This window comes from Rhinoraja longicauda, chromosome 41, assembly GCF_053455715.1.
Source record: "Rhinoraja longicauda isolate Sanriku21f chromosome 41, sRhiLon1.1, whole genome shotgun sequence".
Taxonomy (NCBI): domain Eukaryota; kingdom Metazoa; phylum Chordata; class Chondrichthyes; order Rajiformes; family Arhynchobatidae; genus Rhinoraja; species Rhinoraja longicauda.
The window spans coordinates 2037274-2056727 of NC_135993.1; positions in this window are offsets into that span (position 1 = coordinate 2037274).

Sequence of the window (19454 nt, forward strand, 5' to 3'; positions counted from 1 at the left end):
GGAATTAAATAAAGCTCTTTCTGAAAGTATTGTCTACTTTTGTAGGATGGTATCCTGTTGAGCTCGGAAGAACGAGACGTTTAGACTTTAGAGATATAGCGCGGAAACTGGCCCTTCGGCCCACCGAGTCCGTGCCGACCAGCGATCCCTGCACACTAACACTATCCTACACACACCGGGGACAATTTACACAATTTTACCGAAGCCAATTAACCTACAAACCGGTTTATTCACAAAATGCTGGAGTAACTCAGCGGGTCAGGCAGCATCTCGGGAGAGAAGGAATGGGTGACGTTTCGGGTCGAGACCCTTCTTCAGACTACAAACCGGTACATCTTTGGAGTGTGGGAGGAAACCGGAGCACCCGGAGAAAACGACCCAAAGACGAGCGGCACGGTGGCGCAGCGGTAGAGTTGCTGCCTCACGGCGCCTGGGACCCGGGTTCGATCCTGACCACGGGTGCTGTCTGTACGGAGTTTGTACGTTCTCCCTGGGTTTTCTCGGGGTGCTCCGGTTTCCTCCGACAGACCAAAGATGTGCAGGTTACTTGTCTTCTGTAAACGGCCCCCAGTGTGTGAGAGGGATAGAGATGGGGAGGAGGTTGGTGGGAGTGTGGGGAGAATACCTGAGACAGCGTGTGAGACAGCACGTGTGTGTGTGTGAGAGAGAGCGTGTGTGTGTATGTGTGTGAGAGAGAGAGTGTGTGTGTATGTGAGAGACAGCGTGTGTCTGTGTGTGTGAAAGAGAGCGTGTGTGTGTGTGTGTGTGTGAGAGCGTGTGTGAGGGAATGTGAGAGAGCTTGTTAGACAACACGTGTGTGTATGTGTGAGAGAGCGTGTGTGTGTGAGTGCGTGTGAGAGAGCATGTGATTGATTGTGAGAGTGTGTGGGTGTCTGAGTGCATGTGAGTGTGTGTGTGAGTGTGCGAGAGCGTGTAAGAGAGCATGTGAGTGCGTGTGTGTGTGTGAGTGCGTATGTGAGTGTGTGTGTGAGAGTGTGAGTTTGTGTGTGAGTGTGTGTGTGAGTGCGTGTGCATGTGTGAGAGTGTGTGTGAGAGTGCGTGTGTGCGTGTGTGAGTGCGTGTGTGAGAGTGCGTGTGCGTGTGTGAGTGCGTGTGCATGTGTGAGAGTGCGTGTGTGAGAGTGCGTGTGCGTGTGTGAGTGCGTGTGCGTGCGTGTGCGTGTGTGAGTGCGTGTGTGATTGCGTGTGCAAATAGCTGTCATGACTCTCCCCAACAACAGGTGCCAGTGGCTGCCTCTCTCCCATGTTGGGTTCTGATGGGAAGTTCAACAAGACTAAATTTAGCCGCCAATGAGTGGTTTCCTCGTCTCTTGGCTCAGTCATGGTTCCACCGGGCGGTGGGAAGTTGTGCATCATTGGTGAACGCACAAACACATCACTAAACACTCTGCCCTTCCCAAACGCAAGGGCCAAGATATTTATTTGTTGCGGGAACTATTAACTTTTCATATGACTGATTCGCTCCAGCTTTCCGTGTCTATCTTCACCTTTTACGCTCATTGATTTTATCCCCCCCACATTCCCAAGGGGGCCTGTTCCACAATGTATCTCTAAACTTAACGTAACTTAACCAAACCAAACGTGATCATGAAGAACCATTGAGATAGTTAACATCGAAGCATTCACAGACTCCACACATCCACCCCACCTTTCAATTCAGTCCAAAATGGGGGCATTAATTGACAATAGACAATAGACAATAGGTGCAGGAGGAGTCCATTCGGCCCTTCGAGCCAGCACCGCCATTCAATGTGATCATGGCTGATCATTCTCAATCAGTACCCCATTCCTGCCTTCTCCCCATAACCCCTGACTCCACTGAACTTAAGAGCTCTATCTAGCTCTCTCTTGAATGCATTCAGAGAATTGGCCTCCACTGCCTTCTGAGGCAGAGAATTCCATAGATTTACAACTCTCTGACTGAAAAAGTTTTTCCTCATCTCAGTTCTAAATGGCGTACCCCTTATTCTTAAACTGTGCCCCTTGTTCTGGACTCCCCCAACATTGGGAACATGTTTCCTGCCTCTAACGTGTCCAACCCCTTAATAATCTTATACGTTTCGATAAGATCTCCTCTCATCCTTCTAAATTCCAGTGTATACAAGCCTAGTCGCTCCAGTCTTTCAACATATGACAGTCCCGCCATTCCGGGAATTAACCGAGTAAACCTACACTGCACGCCCTCAATAGCAAGAATATCCTTCCTCAAATTTGGAGACCAAAACTGCACACAGTACTCCAGGTGTGGTCTCACTAGGGCCCTGTACAACTGCACACAGTACTCCAGGTGCGGTCTCACTAAGGCCTTGTACAACTGCACACAGTACTCCAGGTGTGGTCTCACTAGGGCCCTGTACAACTGCACACAGTACTCCAGGTGCGGTCTCACTAGGGCCCTGTACAACTGCACATAGTACTCCAGGTGCGGTCTCACCAGGGCCCTGTACAACTGCACACAGTACTCCAGGTGTGGTCTCACTAGTGCCCTGTACAACTGCACACAGTACTCCAGGTGCGGTCTCACTAGGGCCCTGTACAACTGCACACAGTACTCCAGGTGCGGTCTCACTAGGGCCTTGTACAACTGCACACAGTACTCCAGGTGCGGTCTCACTAGGGCCTTGTACAACTCCACACAGTACTCCAGGTGCGTTCTCACTAGGGCCCTGGTCCAGTCCCCCACTGAACCGTCTTCTCACCAACCAGAGAGCCATCCTGAACTACTATCTACCTCTTTGGTGACCCTCGGACTATCCTTGATCGGACTTTGTTGGCTTTACCTTGCACTAAATGTTATTCCCATATCATGAAAGATAGACACAAAATGTTGGAGTACCTCAGTGGGACAGGCAGCATCTCTGGATAGAAGGATTTCGGGTCGAGACCCTTCAGAAACGTCACCCATTCCTTCTCTCCAGAGATGCTGCCTGTCCCGCTGAGTTACTCCAGCACTTTGTGTTTATCTTCGGTGTAAACCAGCATCTGCAGTTCCTTCCTACAAACCCCCTTATCATGTACCACCTATACACTGTAAATGGCTCGATTGTAATCACGTACGGACTTTCTGCTGAAGATAGACACAAAACGCTAGAGTAACTCAGCGGGGCAGTGGTTAGCACGCAACAAAAGCTTTTCACTGTACCTCGGTACACGTGACACTAAACTGAACTGAAACTGCACAACTCGACCAAAAGTAAACAAAACGTGGGTTCTGTCTGTCTCTCAGGACAAACCAATTTAGCCCAAAATACGGGGGATGTCCCGGCTACTAATGGACAGTGTGGGGGGCACGGTGGCGCAGCGGTAGAGTTGCTGCCTTACAGCAAATGCAGCGCCGGAGACTCAGGTTCGATCCCGACTACGGGCGCCGTCTGTACGGAGTTTGCACGTTCTCCCCGTGTCCTGCGTGGGTTTTCTCCGAGATCTTCGGTTTCCTCCCACACTCCAAAGACGTGCAGGTACGTAGGTTAATTGACTGTGTATAATGTTAAAAATAAATTGGCCCTAGTGTGTGTGTAGATAGGTGCGGGGATCGCTGGGCGGCGCGGACTCGGTGGGCCGAAGGGCCTGTTTCCGCGCTGTGACTCTAAATCTAAATCTAAACCCTAGTTCTCAGCTGCGATGTTCATGGTGACTGTTAGTCTGGTGTCTGCCCTCAACCTCTTCCCCTGCCCAACGTCACCTCCTCTCACCCCCACCCCACCCTAGCTATTTACTGACGCATCCTTAAACTAATAAAGGCTCCAAGACCACAATACAAAATGGTGGTGCATAGGTCGTTATCCAACGCCCATTGTTCCAAAGTACTTTCTCGACCTGCTTCAAACTCTCTTCTGTTAACTGAGGCGCTTTAACGACCTCTGTCCAAGTGCTTTAATTTCTTCCTGGTTGCTGCCGTTTTCATCTTTCAGGATGCCTGGCCTGTTTGTTCAGCTAATCTCGTTGGCTGACTATTGGCCCCATGCCCTGCTGCTGACTGTTAGTTTGGGTCGAGTACTGACCTGGACTCCCCTCCTTTCCAACAACAACTTGGAATTACGTAAAAGCCTTTCACGCAGAGAAGCGTGACGAAGAGGCTTGACGAACTATGCTCCATGAGTTAAGGTAGTACAGGAAGGCAGTCACAGAGTGCTGGAGTAACTCAGCGGGTCAGGCAGCATCTCTGGAGAACATGGATTGGACACATTAGAGGCAGATAACATGTTCCCAATGTTGGGGGAGTCCAGAACAAGGGGCCACAGTTTAAGAATAAGGGGTAGGCCATTTAGAACGGAGAATAGGAAGAACTTTTTCAGTCAGAGGGTGGTGAAGGTGTGGAATTCTCTGCCTCAGAAGGCAGTGGAGGCCAGTACGTTGGATGCTTTCAAGAGAGAGCTGGATAGAGCTCTTAAGGATAGCGGAGTGAGGGGGTATGGGGAGAAGGCAGGAACGGGGTACTGATTGAGAGTGATCAGCCATGATCGCATTGAATGGCGGTGCTGGCTCGAAGGGCTGAATGGCCTACTCCTGCACCTATTGTCTATTGTCTATTGTCTATAGGTGACGTTTCACAGAGTGCTGGAGTAACTCAATAGACAATAGGTGCAGGAGGAGGCCATTCGGCCCTTCGAGCCAGCACCGCCATTCAATGTGATCATGGCTGATCATTCTCAATCAGTACCCCGTTCCTGCCTTCTCCCCATACCCCCTGACTCCGCTATCCTTAAGAGCTCTATCTAGCTCTCTCTTGAATGCATTCAGAGAATTGGCCTCCACTGCCATCTGAGGCAGAGAATTCCACAGATTCACAACTCTCCTCATCGGGAAACTCAGCGGGTCGGGCAGCATCTGTGGAGAACATGGATAGGTGACGTTTCACAGAGTGCTGGAGTAACTCAGCGGGTCAGGCAGCATCTCTGAAGATAACTCTTCAAGCACGTGAGTAAAAGATCATCGCTGATTAGTTTACTTTAGTTTACATATACAGCGCAAAAATAGGCCCTTTGGCCCACTGAGTGCGCACTGACCACCGATCCCCTCACACTAACACTACCATACACACACTAAAGATAATTTCACATTTACACTAAGCCAATTAACCTACAAACCTGCACGTCTTTGGAGTGTGGGAGGAAACCGAAGATCTTGGAGAAAACCCATGTGGTCACTGGGAGAACGTACAAACTCCGTACAGACAGCTCCCGTAGTCGGGATGGAACCTGGGTCTCTGGCGCTGTGAGGCAGCAGCTCTACCCTCTGCGCCACCTTGCCGCGCTTTCGCTAATAATTAGAGTAAGGGAATGTGTCCTTGCGAGAGGCAGATTAAGTTTCAATAAATCCGGCCTCAATAAAAACCAACGACAAAAAATTAATTAGTTGCCAAATGACCTTTGGTTCTCCTGAAGTGTTATGGTTGTAAAAGATGTTCGTGAGGCCTTATTTTGAGTATAGGTTTGGCCATCCTGGTCTCGGAAGGATGTTGTTAAACAGGAATGAGCGCAGGGATGATTTAAGAGGATCTTGCCAGGATTCGAGGGCCTGAGCTCGACGGGGGGAGGTTGGACAGGCACGGACTTTAACCCAGCAGCACCAGAGGATGAGGGGTGATCTTACAGGGGCGTGCAAGAACAAGAAATATAATATGATAAGTTTTACTCTACAAATGGAGAGGGAGAAGGGAAAATCGGAGGTGTCAGTATTACAGTATAGCAAAGGGGATTACAGAGGCATGAGGCAGGAGCTGGCCAGAATTGACTGGAAGGAGGCCCTCGCAGGGAAGACGGTAGAACAGCAATGGCAGGTATTCCTGGGAATAATGCAGAGGTTGCCGGATCAATTTATCCCAAAGAGGAGGAAAGATTCTAAGGGGAGTAAGAGGCACCTGTGGCTGACGAGGGAAGTCAAGGACAACATTACAATAAAAGGGAAGAAGTATAACATAGCAAAGAAGAGTGGGAAGCCAGAGGATTGGGACTCTTTAGAAGAGCAACATAAGATAACTAAAAAGGCAATACGGGGAGAAAAGATGAGGTACGAGGGTAAACTAGCCAATAATATAAAGGAGGATAGTAAAAGCTTTTTTAGGTACGTGAAGAGGAAAAAAATAGTCAAGGCAAATGTGGGTCCCTTGAAGACCAGAAGCAGGGGAATTTATTATGGGGAACAAAGAAATGGCAGACGAGTTAAACCGGTACTTTGGATTTGTCTTCACTGAGGAGGATACATTGTCTATTGTCTATTGAGGGGGATAGATGTGGTAGATGCACGGAGCCTTTTCTGGAGAGAAGGAATGGGTGACGTTTCGGGGCGAGACCCTTCTTCAGACCGAGACCCCGGAGCATGCTGGTGGGGATAGACAGCAGCTCTACCGCTGCGGGTCTTGAGCTTGAAGGGAAAGGGTTAAAGGGTTCAGAGTTTGTGCCAGGGGTGGGGGGGGGTCTGTCTGTTTCCCCAGCCCCAGGCCTCTCCGTCACTAACAGAGTCGGCAAACACCAAGGCACTGTTGACACTGGGAACGGCAGCGGTGGCCAAAGCTGACCACAGGGTGCTGCCAGAAGTCCTGCAGCTTTGTAAATATTTACACTGGAGGCCGTGACGGGAGGTCAAAGGAAACTCCTCTTCCGTTGGTTGTATAGTTGGAGATACAGCAGGGAAACAGGCCCTTCGGCCCACACCGACCATCCATCACCCTTTAGACTGTAGACTTTACAGATACAGCAGGGAAACAGGCCCTTCGGCCCACACCGACCATCCATCACCCTTTAGACTGGAGACTTTACAGATACAGCAGGAACACAGGCCCTTCGGCCCATCAAATCCGCGCCGACCAGCGATCACCCCGTACTCTAGTTTAGTTCAGTTTAGTTTAATTTAGTTTCAAGATACAGAGATAAAGATAAAGATAAAGTTAAAGATAAAGAAACAGGCCCTTCGGCCCATCAAGTCCGCGCCGACCAGCGATCCCCGCACTCTCGTTTAGTTCAGTTTCGTTTACAGGTACAGCGTGGAAACAGGCCCTTCGGCCCACCGAGTCCGTGCCGACCAGCGATCACCCCGTACACTAGCACTATCCTACAACGAGGGACAATTTACAATTTTTAACGAAGCCAATTAACCAGCAAGCCTGTACGCCTTTGGAGAGTGGGAGGAAACCGGAGCACCTGGAGAAAACCCACGCAGGTCACGGGGAGAACGTACAAACCCCAAAGGTGTACAGGTTTGTATTTTATGTGCAGGAAGGAACTGCAGATGCTGGTTTACACCAGTAGATATTAACGCTGGAGTAACTCAGCGGGACAGGCAGCATCTCTGGAGAAAAGGAATGGTAGTAGAAAATCATGAGAGGAATAGATCGGGTAGATGCACAGAGTCTCTTGCCCAGAGTAGGGGAATCGAGGACCAGAGGTCATAGGCTCAAGGTGAAGGGGGAAAGATTTAATAGGAATCTGAGGGGTAACTTTTCCACACAGAGGGTGGTGGGTGTATGGAACGAACTGCCAGAGGAGGTAGTTGAGGCTGGGACTATCCCAACGTTTAAGAAACAGTTGGATAGGTACATGGATAGGACAGGTTTGGAGGGATACGGACCAAACGCAGGCAGGTGGGACTAGTGTAGATGGGGCATGTTGGCCGGTATGGGCAAGGTGGGTCGAAGGGCCTGTTTCCACATTGTATCACTCTATGACTCTAGGGTGTAGGGAGAGGGTGTAGGGAGAGGGTGCAGGGTGCAGGGTGCAGGGTGCAGGGAGAGGGTGCAGGGTGCAGGGTGCAGGGTGCAGGGTGCAGGGTGCAGGGTGCAGGGTGCAGGGAGAGGGTGCAGGGAGAGGGTGCAGGGTGCAGGGTGCAGAGTGCAGGGAGAGGGTGCAGGGTGCATGGTGCAGAGTGCAGGGAGAGGGTGCAAGGTGCAGAGTGCAGGGAGAGGGTGCAGGGTGCAGGGTGCAGGGTGCAGGGTGCAGGGTGCAGGGTGCAGGGTGCAGGGTGTAGGGAGGGGGTGCAGGGTGCAGGGAGATGGTGCAGGGTGCAGGGTGCAGGGAGATGGTGCAGGGTGCAGGGTGCAGGGAGAGGGTGCAGGGTGCAGGGAGAGGGTGCAGGGTGCAGGGTGCAGGGTGCAGGGTGCCGGGTGCAGGGTGCAGGGAGATGGTGCAGGGTGCAGGGTGCAGGGTGCAGGGTGCAGGGAGAGGGTGCAGGGTGCAGGGAGAGGGTGCAGGGTGCAGGGTGCAGGGTGCAGGGAGAGGGTGCAGGTTGTAGAGAGGGTGCCGTTATCCGGGGGGGGGGGGAGATGGAGGGGGGGGCACTGTTGATTCTGTTGCTGTGCTCCAAGGGGTACACAGGCCGTTCACACACAGCCACATCCGGACTAATCGAGTGCTTCCTCTCCCATTGATCTTGTAGTGAGGAAGATCGTCAAGTCTCTTGCCACTCCCCCCCCCTCCCCGGCTAATCTAGGAGCAGATCCTGCTTCAGATGGGTCGAGCTGTTGGCCCGGGAGGCTGCCCGTCTGTCGTCAGCAGACAGAGGCCGAGAGACAAGAAGTGTTTCATTGTCAGAGGCCCCGGGACTGGACAATAAGATTCTTACTTTAGGCAGCAGCTCCACAGGGTTTTGTAAACACAACACACACACACACACACACACCCAGTGGATAATATCGTAAACAAACACAACAATTAAAAATCCCAAAATAATGTAAAAACTAAATAAACAAAGCCCGAGGTATCTCAGCAACCAGGGAGAGTCTGGGTGGAGTTCATCATGTTCAATAGCCAGAAGGTTGACACAAAATGCTGGAGTAACTCAGCGGGACGGGCAGCATCTCTGGAGAGAAGGAATGGGTGATGTTTCGGGTCGAGACCCTTCTTTAGACTTCTTATTCAAGAGCCTGATGGCTGTAGGGAAGATGCTGTTCCTGAACCTGGACGTTACAGTTTTTAGGCTCCAGTATCTTCTTCCCAATGGCAGGGGTGAGATGAGAGTGTGGCCAGGGTGGTGTGGGTCAGTGAGAGTGTGGCCAGGGTGGTGTGGGTCAGTGAGAGTGTGGCCAGGGTGGTGTGGGTCAGGGTGGTGTGGGTCAGTGAGAGTGTGGCCCAGGGTGGTGTGGGTCAGTGAGTGTGTGGCCCAGGGTGGTGTGGGTCAGTGAGAGTGTGGCCAGGGTGGTGTGGGTCAGGGTGGTGTGGGTCAGTGAGAGTGTGGGTCAGTGAGAGTGTGGCCAGGGTGGTGTGGGTCAGTGAGAGTGTGGCCAGGGTGGTGTGGGTCAGGGTGGTGTGGTCAGTGAGAGTGTGGCCCAGGGTGGTGTGGGTCAGTGAGAGTGTGGCCAGGGTGGTGTGGGTCAGTGAGAGTGTGGCCCAGGGTGGTGTGGGTCAGTGAGAGTGTGGCCAGGGTGGGGGTGTGGGTCAGTGAGAGTGTGGCCAGGGTGGTGTGGGTCAGTGAGAGTGTGGCCAGGGTGGGGGTGTGGGTCAGTGAGAGTGTGGCCCAGGGTGGTGTGGGTCAGTGAGAGTGTGGCCCAGGGTGGTGTGGGTCAGTGAGGGTGTGGCCAGGGTGGTGTGGGTCAGTGAGAGTGTGGCCAGGGTGGTGTGGGTCAGTGAGAGTGTGGCCAGGGTGGTGTGGGTCAGTGAGAGTGTGGCCAGGGTGGTGTGGGTCAGTGAGAGTGTGGCCAGGGTGGTGTGGGTCAGTGAGAGTGTGGCCAGGGTGGTGTGGGTCAGTGAGAGTGTGGCCCAGGGTGGTGTGGGTCAGTGAGAGTGTGGCCAGGGTGGTGTGGGTCAGTGAGAGTGTGGCCCAGGGTGGTGTGGGTCAGTGAGAGTGTGGCCCAGGGTGGTGTGGGTCAGTGAGAGTGTGGCCAGGGTGGTGTGGGTCAGTGAGAGTGTGGCCCAGGGTGGTGTGGGTCAGTGAGAGTGTGGCCAGGGTGGGGGTGTGGGTCAGTGAGAGTGTGGCCAGGGTGGTGTGGGTCAGTGAGAGTGTGGCCAGGGTGGGGGTGTGGGTCAGTGAGAGTGTGGCCAGGGTGGTGTGGGTCAGTGAGAGTGTGGCCAGGGTGGGGGTGTGGGTCAGTGAGAGTGTGGCCAGGGTGGTGTGGGTCAGTGAGAGTGTGGCCAGGGTGGGGGTGTGGGTCAGTGAGAGTGTGGCCAGGGTGGTGGTGTGGGTCTCTGATGATGCCGGCTGCCATTTTGAGGTAGCTCCTCCTGTAGATCCCATCGATGGTGGGTGTTATGGGAATAGTGCACCCGGTGTTGCAGGACCGGGGATATATGACCCATGAGGCTGTAGCCAGAGTGATCCTTAACCCAAGACTCGAGTGTAAATCCTCTGTTAATTAGTTGTGTAGCTGTACTGTAGCAGGTTACAGAAAGGAAACAAAACATGGTGTCAGATCGGGGCCTGCTTCAGGATCAATCGAGAGGACGAAAGCAGACGACTGAGAGACGACTGTGGGGCCGACATTGTTTCCATTGATAGAGGGGCGGATTTATCAGGAAAATGGAGCAGCTGAAGCCCCCCTAGGCAAATGAATTTTGAGGCAAGGGACCTGCCGATGGAGTGGAGACAATGGAGGGAAGAGTTTGAGCTCTATGTTGATTTGAGCATGGAAGGGAAGGATGATAAGACAATGAGGAAACTGCTCATGTACCTAGTTGGACCGCAAGGGAGGGAGCTCTACCAGACGCTCGCGACACGGACGCCAGAGGGCAACGTACAAGAGGTTACACTAGAGCAGGCACTCAATGCTTTCGAAAAGCATTGTCGACCCGTGAGGAACGAGACTGTCGACAGGTATAGATTCTTTATGCGGAGCCAAGAGAGAGGGGAGACTTTTGATTCGTTTTTAATAGAACTGAAGCTCTTGGCAGCTCATTGCGGTTTCAGAGAATTGAAGGATTACCTTCAATTATAGGAAGGATGTCGACAAAATGGAGAGGGTACAGAGGAGATTTACTAGAATGTTGCCTGGGTTTCAGCACTTAGGCTACAGAGAGAGGTTGAACAGGTTGGGTCTTTATTCTTTGGAGCGTAGAAGGTTGAGGGGGGACTTGATAGAGGTTTTTAAAATTTTGAGAGGGACGGACAGAGTTGACGTGGGTAGGCTTTTCCCTTTGAGAGTGGGGAAGATTCCAACAAGGGGACATAGCTTCAGAATTGAGGGACAAAAGTTTAGGGGTAACATGAGGGGTAACTTCTTTACTCAGAGGGTGGTGGCTGTCTGGAATGGGCTTCCGGTGGAAGTGGTGGAGGCAGGCTCGATTTTATTATTTAAGAGTAAATTGGATAGGTATATGGATAGGAGGGGATTAGAGGGTTATGGTCTGAGTGCAGGTAGATGAGACTAGGTCAGGGAGAATGGTCGGCGTGGACTGGTAGGGCCGGACAGGCCTGTTTCCGTGCTGTAGTTGTTATATGGTTATATGGTTATATGGTTATATGATACGTGATAGAACAATATGCGGCATGAGGGATGACATGCTGCGGGAAAGACTTCTTCGAGAAACCTCACTTGACTTAGAAAAGTGTGTGAAGGCATGCCAGGCTTCGGTGCTGGCCAAGGCCAGAGTTGATGTCCTGGTAGGGGACCAGCGACAAGATGTCTGTGCAGTGAGGCAGGAGGGGAAACGATACCAGCCAACCATAGAGTGCAAATACTGTGGATACAAACATGAGAGAAAGAAGGAGAAATGTCCGGCATATGGCAGGGAGTGTTTCAAATGCCATCAGAAAGATCATTTCGCCTCACAGTGCATGGAAAAGCAGGGGTAGCAGAAGAAAGAAAAGAAAGGGAAAAAACCTGTGCATGCAGTGGTGGAAGTGGAGAGTTCCAGTGATGGGTGTGATGACAGTCAAGAGGTTGATGACATTCACACAATGGAACTGCAACCAGAAGCAGGAAAAGCACAGGGTTGAGGAGACTCAATTCCCAAAGAAAATCTTTGCGACCATGATGCTGAAAGGGAAGGAAGTAAAACTCCAGGTGGACAGTGGAGCCACATGTAACATCATTCCCAAGATGTATGCGAAGGATGTGGATGAAACCAAGCAAGTATTGTCCATGTACAACACTACCACAGTGGTGCCTCTTGGGAAAAGCAAAATGAGACTGGTAAACCCAAAGAATGGAAAGAAATACAAATAATAATAATAATAATAATGCATTTTATTTATATAGCGCTTTTCATATACTCAAAGACGCTTTACAGAGATTTTGAGAACATAGGGAAATGAATAAATAGATAAATAAGTAAATAAATAAACGAACAGAGAAAGGAGACGGAAGGTGAGGTGACCTTCAGTGGTTGAAGGCAGTGCTGAACCGGTGAGACTTCAGCGATGTTTTGAATGTGGTGAGTGTGGAGGAGTCTCTAACGGTTTGGGGCAGTGAGTTCCATAGGGTGGGAGCAGCGATGGAGAAAGCCCTGTCCCCCCAGGATCTGAGTTTGGTCCGGATGTGGGGGGATAGGAGATTGGCAGCGGCAGAGCGGAGGGTGCAGGTGGGAGTGTGCCTGTGGAGGAGGTCGGTCAGGTAGGATGGGGCCAGGTTATGGAGGGCTTTGTAGGTCATGAGGAGGATTTTGTACTGGATTCTCTGGGGGATGGGGAGCCAGTGGAGTTTGTAAAGGACGGGGGGTGATATGGTCACGGATCGGGGAGTGGGTGAGTAGACGGGCAGCGGAGTTTTGAAGTAGAGTTTGTAGTCCTGGAGGAAGACTGCATTCCAATCCTGGGAAGCAGAGAAGCCCAGCAGATGGGGCTCATCTCAGTGTGTACAGAGAACACAATGACACTGAGTGGCAGTGAAATCCCTCTGACCAAGGAAAGATTGATAGCGGAGTATGCTGATGTGTTTGAAGGGACGGGTACATTTGAGGGCAAGTGCCATCTGCTGGTAGCTGACAGCATAACGCCGGTGATCCACCCACCACGAAGAATCCCTGTAGCCTTACGGAGTAAGCTGAAAGAGGAGTTAGGCAGACTGACAGAAGCGGAAATAATTGCCCCAGTAGAGACCCACACACCATGGGTATCAATAGACAATAGACAATAGGTGCAGGAGGAGGCCATTCAGCCCTTCGAGCCAGCACCACCATTCAATGCGATCATGGCTGATCATTCTCAATCAGTACCCCGTTCCTGCCTTCTCACCATACCCCCTCACTCCGCTATCCTTAAGAGCTCTATCCAGCTCTCTCTTGAAAGCATCCAACGAACTGGCCTCCACTGCCTTCTGAGGCAGAGAATTCCACACCTTCACCACTCTCTGACTGAAAAAGTTCTTCTTCATCTCCGTTCTAAATGGCCTACCCCTTATTCTTAAACTGTGGCCCCTTGTTCTGGACTCCCCCAACATTGGGAACATGTTTCCTGCCTCTAATGTGTCCAATCCCCTAATTATCTTATATGTTTCAATAAGATCCCCCCCTCATCCTTCTAAATTTCAGTGTATACAAGCCCAATCGATCCAGCCTTTCAACATACGACAGTCCCGCCATTCCGGGAATTAACCTAGTGAACCTACGCTGCACGCCCTCCATAGCAAGAATATCCTTCCTCAAATTTGGAGACCAAAACTGCACACAGTACTCCAGGTGCGGTCTCACCAGGGCCCGGTACAACTGTAGAAGGACCTCTTTGCTCCTATACTCAACTCCTCTTGTTACGAAGGCCAACATTCCATTGGCTTTCTTCACTGCCTGCTGTACCTGCATGCTTCCTTTCATTGACTGATGCACTAGGACACCCAGATCTCGTTGAACTCCCCCTCCTCCTAACTTGACACCATTCAGATAATAATCTGCCTTTCTATTCTTACTTCCAAAGTGAATAACCTCACACTTATCTACATTAAACTGCATCTGCCATGTATCCGCCCACTCACACAACCTGTCCAAGTCACCCTGCAGCCTTATTGCATCTTCCTCACAATTCACACTACCCCCCAGCTTAGTATCATCTGCAAATTTGCTAATGGTACTTTTAATCCCTTCGTCTAAGTCATTAATGTATCCAGCCTTGTGTGTGTGTAGAAAAGCCCAATGGGAAGTTGAGAGTGTGTTTAGACCCGAGGGATCTGAACAAGGGGCTTAAAAGAAGTCATTACCCAATGACGACGATCGAAGATGTTCTCACCGACCTGAATGATGCCAAGGTCTTTAGCACGTTTGATGCCAAGAATGGGTTTTGGCATGTGGAACTGGATGATGAGAGTTCTCAGCTTACGACATTTAACACACCATATGGTAGATATAGGTGGAGACGCACGCCGTTTGGTCTGGCCACGGCCCCTGAGGAGTTCCAGCAACGACAAGAACCAAGTGCTGGAGGGCCTGGAAGGAGTGAGGTCTGTTGCTGACGACATCCTAGTGTTTGGGAAAGGAAAAACGGCAGAGGAAGCAGAACGAGACCGTGACAGGAAGGTTAAAGCTCTGATGGAGAGATGTCGTGACCGTCACCTGAAGCTGAACATAGAGAAGGCAAAGCTGAAGGTGAAGGAAGTCACTCATCTCACCCTGGCCACAAACTCTTTGAAGCGGGGGGGGTGGGGGTGGGGGTGGGGGTGGGGGAGTGGGGGTGGGTGGGTGGGGTGGTGAGGGTGGGTGGGGGGGGGTGGTGAGGGTGGGTGGGTATGTGGGGGGGGGGGGTGTGGGTGGGGGAAATCTTTCTTATTTTTTAGGTCTCTTCCGCGGGGCCTTCCATCGCCCGGCGCGGCTCGGCCGCGGGACTGAACAGCGCCCGGTGCGGCTCGGCCGCGGGACTGAACAGCGCCCGGCGCGGCTCGGCCGCGGGACTGAACAGCGCCCGGTGCGGCTCGGCCGCGGGGCCTTCCATCGCCTGGTGCGGCGCGGCCGCGGGACACCATTCTCCTTTAGTTAAACATTTTGTTCAAGATGGCCGCGCCGTTGTGTTTGGCTGCCTGCCGTTATGTTTTGTTTTTTTTCCTAATCAGATGTACAGCACTTTGGTCAACATGGGTTGTTTTTAAATGTGCTATACAAATAAAATTGACTTGACTTGACTTGACTTGACTTTCATAGGACATAGAGTCTCTGCTGCAGGACTGAAACCAGATCCAAGGAAGGTAGAAGCCGTGCTACAGATGCCGAACCCAAAGGATGTCCAAGGAGTTCAGAGATTTATTGGCTTTGTTAACTACTTAAGCAAATTCCTTCCTGGATTAAGCGGTCTATGTGAACCGCTACGCAAGCTGACACAGAAGGATATAGTTTGGTGGTGGGCACAGGTGCATGACAGGGCGGTGATGGACATAAAGAAGTTAGTAACTGCCGAGCCAGTACTCAGATACTATGATCCATCCAAGGAGCTGACAGTTCAGGCCGACGCGTGAGAAACTGGACTTGGTGCGGTGCTGATGCAGGAGGGCCATCCAGTTGCCTATGCCAGCAGGGCCCTGACGGATGCAGAGACCAAATATGCACAAATAGAAAAATAATTGCTGGCAGTGAGGTTTGGTCTAGAGAGGTTCCATGTGTACACATATGGAAGGCCAGTGAATGTGCAGACAGACCATAAGCCACTGGAGATAATCGCCACAAAACCACTTCATCGGGCACCAAAGAGATTGCAGAGAGGATGCTGGTGAGGATGCAGACCTATGATGTGACAATAAGATACAGACCAGGGAAGGAGATGCACCTTGCAGACACGCTGATCAGAGCGTATTTTCAGACTGGCAAGACTGACAAGACACGGTAGCGCTGCGGTAGAGTTGCTGCTTTACAACGAATGCAGCGCCGGAGACTCAGGTTCGATCCTGACTACGGGTGCTGCACTGTAAGGAGTTTGTACGTTCTCCCCGTGACCTGCGTGGGTTTTCTCCGAGATCTTCGGTTTCCTCCCACACTCCAAAGACGTACAGGTATGTAGGTTAATTGGCTGGGTAAATGTAAAAATTGTCCCTAGTGGGTGTAGGATAGTGTTAATGTACGGGGATCGCTGGGCGGCACGGACTTGGTGGGCCGAAAAGGCCTGTTTCCGGCTGTATATATATGATATGATATGATATGATATGAGAACTGGAGACTGTAAACCTGGCAAGGCACATCCCAATAGCACAGCCTCTGCTAAATGGCATAAGGGATGCAACAGGAGAAGATGAGACTATGCAGAAACTGCAAGAGGTGGTCAAACGAGGCTGGCCAGAGAACAAGAAGGATGTTGACCCAGAGCTCATCTCCTATTTCCATGTGAGGGATGAGCTGAGTGTTGGAGATGGTCTCATATTTAGGGGAGAGAGAGTAAAGCCAGGAGACGCGACATGCTCACATGAGTACATGATTCCCACATTGGTGTGAATGGCTGTCTAAGATGGGCAAGAGAATGTCTGCACTGGCCCGGAATGAGTGCAGAAATAAAGGACTTCATACAAAAACGTGAGACATGTCAAGCTCAAGGGAAAGAGCAACCAAAGGAAACACTGCATTCCCATGAAATTCCAGAGAGACCATGGGCGAAGGTGGGTGCAGATTTGTTCCACTTGGATGGAAGGAACTATTCGATCACTGTGGACTATTTCTCAGGATATTGGGAAATAGACTATCATATCATATCATATACATACAGCCGGAAACAGGCCTTTTCGGCCTTCCAAGTCCGTGCCGCCCAGTGATCCCCGTACATTAACACTATCCTACACCCACTAGGGACAATTTTTACATTTACCCAGCCAATTAACCTACATACCTGTACGTCTTTGGAGTGTGGGAGGAAACCGAAGATCTCGGAGAAAACCCACGCAGGTGACGGGGAGAACGTACAAACTCCTTACAGTGCAGTACCCGTAGTCAGGATCGAACCTGAGTCTCCGGCGCTGCATTCGCTGTAAAGCAGCAACTCTACCGCTGCGCTACCGTGCCGCCCATCTAGAGAAAACACTGGCAGTGAATGTCATCCATAAAATGAAAGGGCAGTTCGCAAGATATGGAATACCAGATCAGCTCATCACAGATAATGGGCCACAGTTCACAGCTGAGGAGTTCAAGAGATTTACCAAGAAGTGGCAGTTTGAACATACGAGCACATCACCCTATTATCCACAGAGTAATGGAAAGGCGGAGAGCAGTGTGAAAGTTGCTGAGGAAGGCTAAGGCTGCCGGAGCTGACCCTTACCTGAGCCTACCAGCTTTTCGCAACACACCAACACCTGGCATGAGTAGCAGTCCAGTTCAAAGATTGATGAACAGACGTACCAGGACCATTCTACCGACTACGGTAGCGCAGCGGTAGAGTTGCTGCTTTACAGCGAATGCAGCGCCGGAGACTCAGGTTCGATCCTGACTACGGGCGCCGTCTGTACGGAGTTTGTACGTTCTCCCCGTGACCTGCGTGGGTTTTCTCCGAGATCTTCGGTTTCCTCCCACACTCCAAAGACGTACAGGTATGTAGGTTAATTGGCTGGGTAAATGTAAAAATTGTCCCTAGTGGGTGTAGGATAGTGTTAATGTGCGGGGATCACTGGGCGGCACGGACTTGGTGGGCCGAAAAGGCCTGTTTCCGGCTGTATATATATGATATATGATATATGATATACTCAGAGGCTGCTCAAACCTGAAATTCCGAAAAAAAGTAAGAGATGAGTTGAGAGCAGCTAGAGAACAGACAAGCAGAATAACTACTACAACAGAGGATCTCAAGATCTGATTCCCCTGAAAGCTGGCGATCCAGTTCGAGTGAAGCCGACCGATAATCGACATCAGTCCTGGAGGAAGGCTGTGGTTGTAGGCCGTGTTGCGCAACCCAGATCTTATGAAGTCAGAACCGAGGACGGCGTCGTCTATCGTCGGAATCGGCGCCATCTGAGGAAGACCAACGAGCCATGACATCGCGTTGATGTTGACCTGGTGACGTTGCCTGAACCGGAGCTGGTAGATGCGTTCGAAAACCACGCTATCTGCAGGATTATGTGATGTACCCACATAAGGATCGGGCCTGTACATGTAGTTAAATATAGATGTAAAGGATATTAGGTTATGTTTAAAAAGTTAATGTTATATTTTTGGTTATAGTTTGATATGCATTGTTTCAACAGTTCAACAGTTCAACAGTTCAACAGAGCTTTATTTGTCATTCGGTACCAAGGTACCGAACGAAACTACATAGCAGTCACACAAAAAAGAACACACGACACACGACCCCAACACAAACGTCCATCACAGTGACTCCAAACACCCCCTCACTGTGATGGAGGCAACAAAACTTCCACTCTCTTCCCCACGCCCACGGACAGACAGCTCGTCCCCGACCGACCCGCACAGTCCCCGCAAGGGGATGGAAGTCCCCGCGGCCGAGTCGCACCGGGCGCTGAAACGTCCCGCGGCCGAGCCGGGCGATGGAAGGCCCCGCGGCCGAGCCGTGCGCAGCTAAGTCCCCGCGGCCGAGCCGCACCGGGCGATGTTAGGTCCCGCGGCCGAGCCGCACCAGCGATGAAAAGTCCCTCGGCCGAGCCGCGCCGGGCGATGTTAAGTCCAGCGGCCGAGCCGCGCCGGGCGATGTTAAGTCCAGCGGCCGAGCCGCACCAGCGATGTTAGGCCCCGCGGCCGAGCCGCACCGGGCACTGTTAAGCCCCGCGGCCAAGCCGCACCGGGCACTGTTAAGTCCAGCGGCCGAGCCGCGCCGGGCGATGTTAGGTCCCGCGGCCGAGCCGCACCAGCGATGGAAGGCCCCGCGGCCGAGCCGCACCCCGCGCCGTGAGGAAGAGACCTAAAAGAGAAAGATTTCCCCCGTCCCCCCACCCACACCACCACCCCCCACACATACACAACCAAAAAAAAAAACAACCCATCCCAACACCGACACACAACAACAAAAAAAAGGAAAAAAGACGAACAGACTGCTAGCGAGCAGCAGCCGTTAGGCACCGCCACTTCCACCTTTTATGTAGAAGTAGTGGTAATGGCTAATAAAACTGAATAAATAAAAAGGGAAAGGGAATGAGGAACCAGACATGTGTTGTTCAAAGTTTAGATAATTCCGAGCACTGAACTAAGATGCCATGGAAGAATTTAATTTATGGCTATACATGTAAAGTTCCTGTACATATCTGTTTTGTAAATAAAGGGGGATGTTATGGGAATAGTGCACCCGATGGTGCAGTACCGGGGATATATGACCCATGGGGCTGTAGCCAGAGTGATCCTGAATTAAAATGTCTGAACCCAAGACTGGAGTGTAAAGCCTCTGTTAATTAGTTGTGTAGCTGCACTGTAGCAGGTTACAGGAAGGAAACACACTAACAAAACAGTGGGGAGGTCTGTAACCACGATATACCGAACACCGGTATATAGAGGTCGATATACCGAATCTTAGTAGAGTACGGCAGGTGGCCCAGCGGGTAGAGCTGCTGCCTCACAGCACCAGAGACCCGGGTTCGATCCCGACTACGGGCGCTGTCTGTACGGAGTTCGCACGTTCTCCCCGTGACCTGCGTGGGTTTTCTCCGAGATCTTCGGTTTCCTCCCACACTCC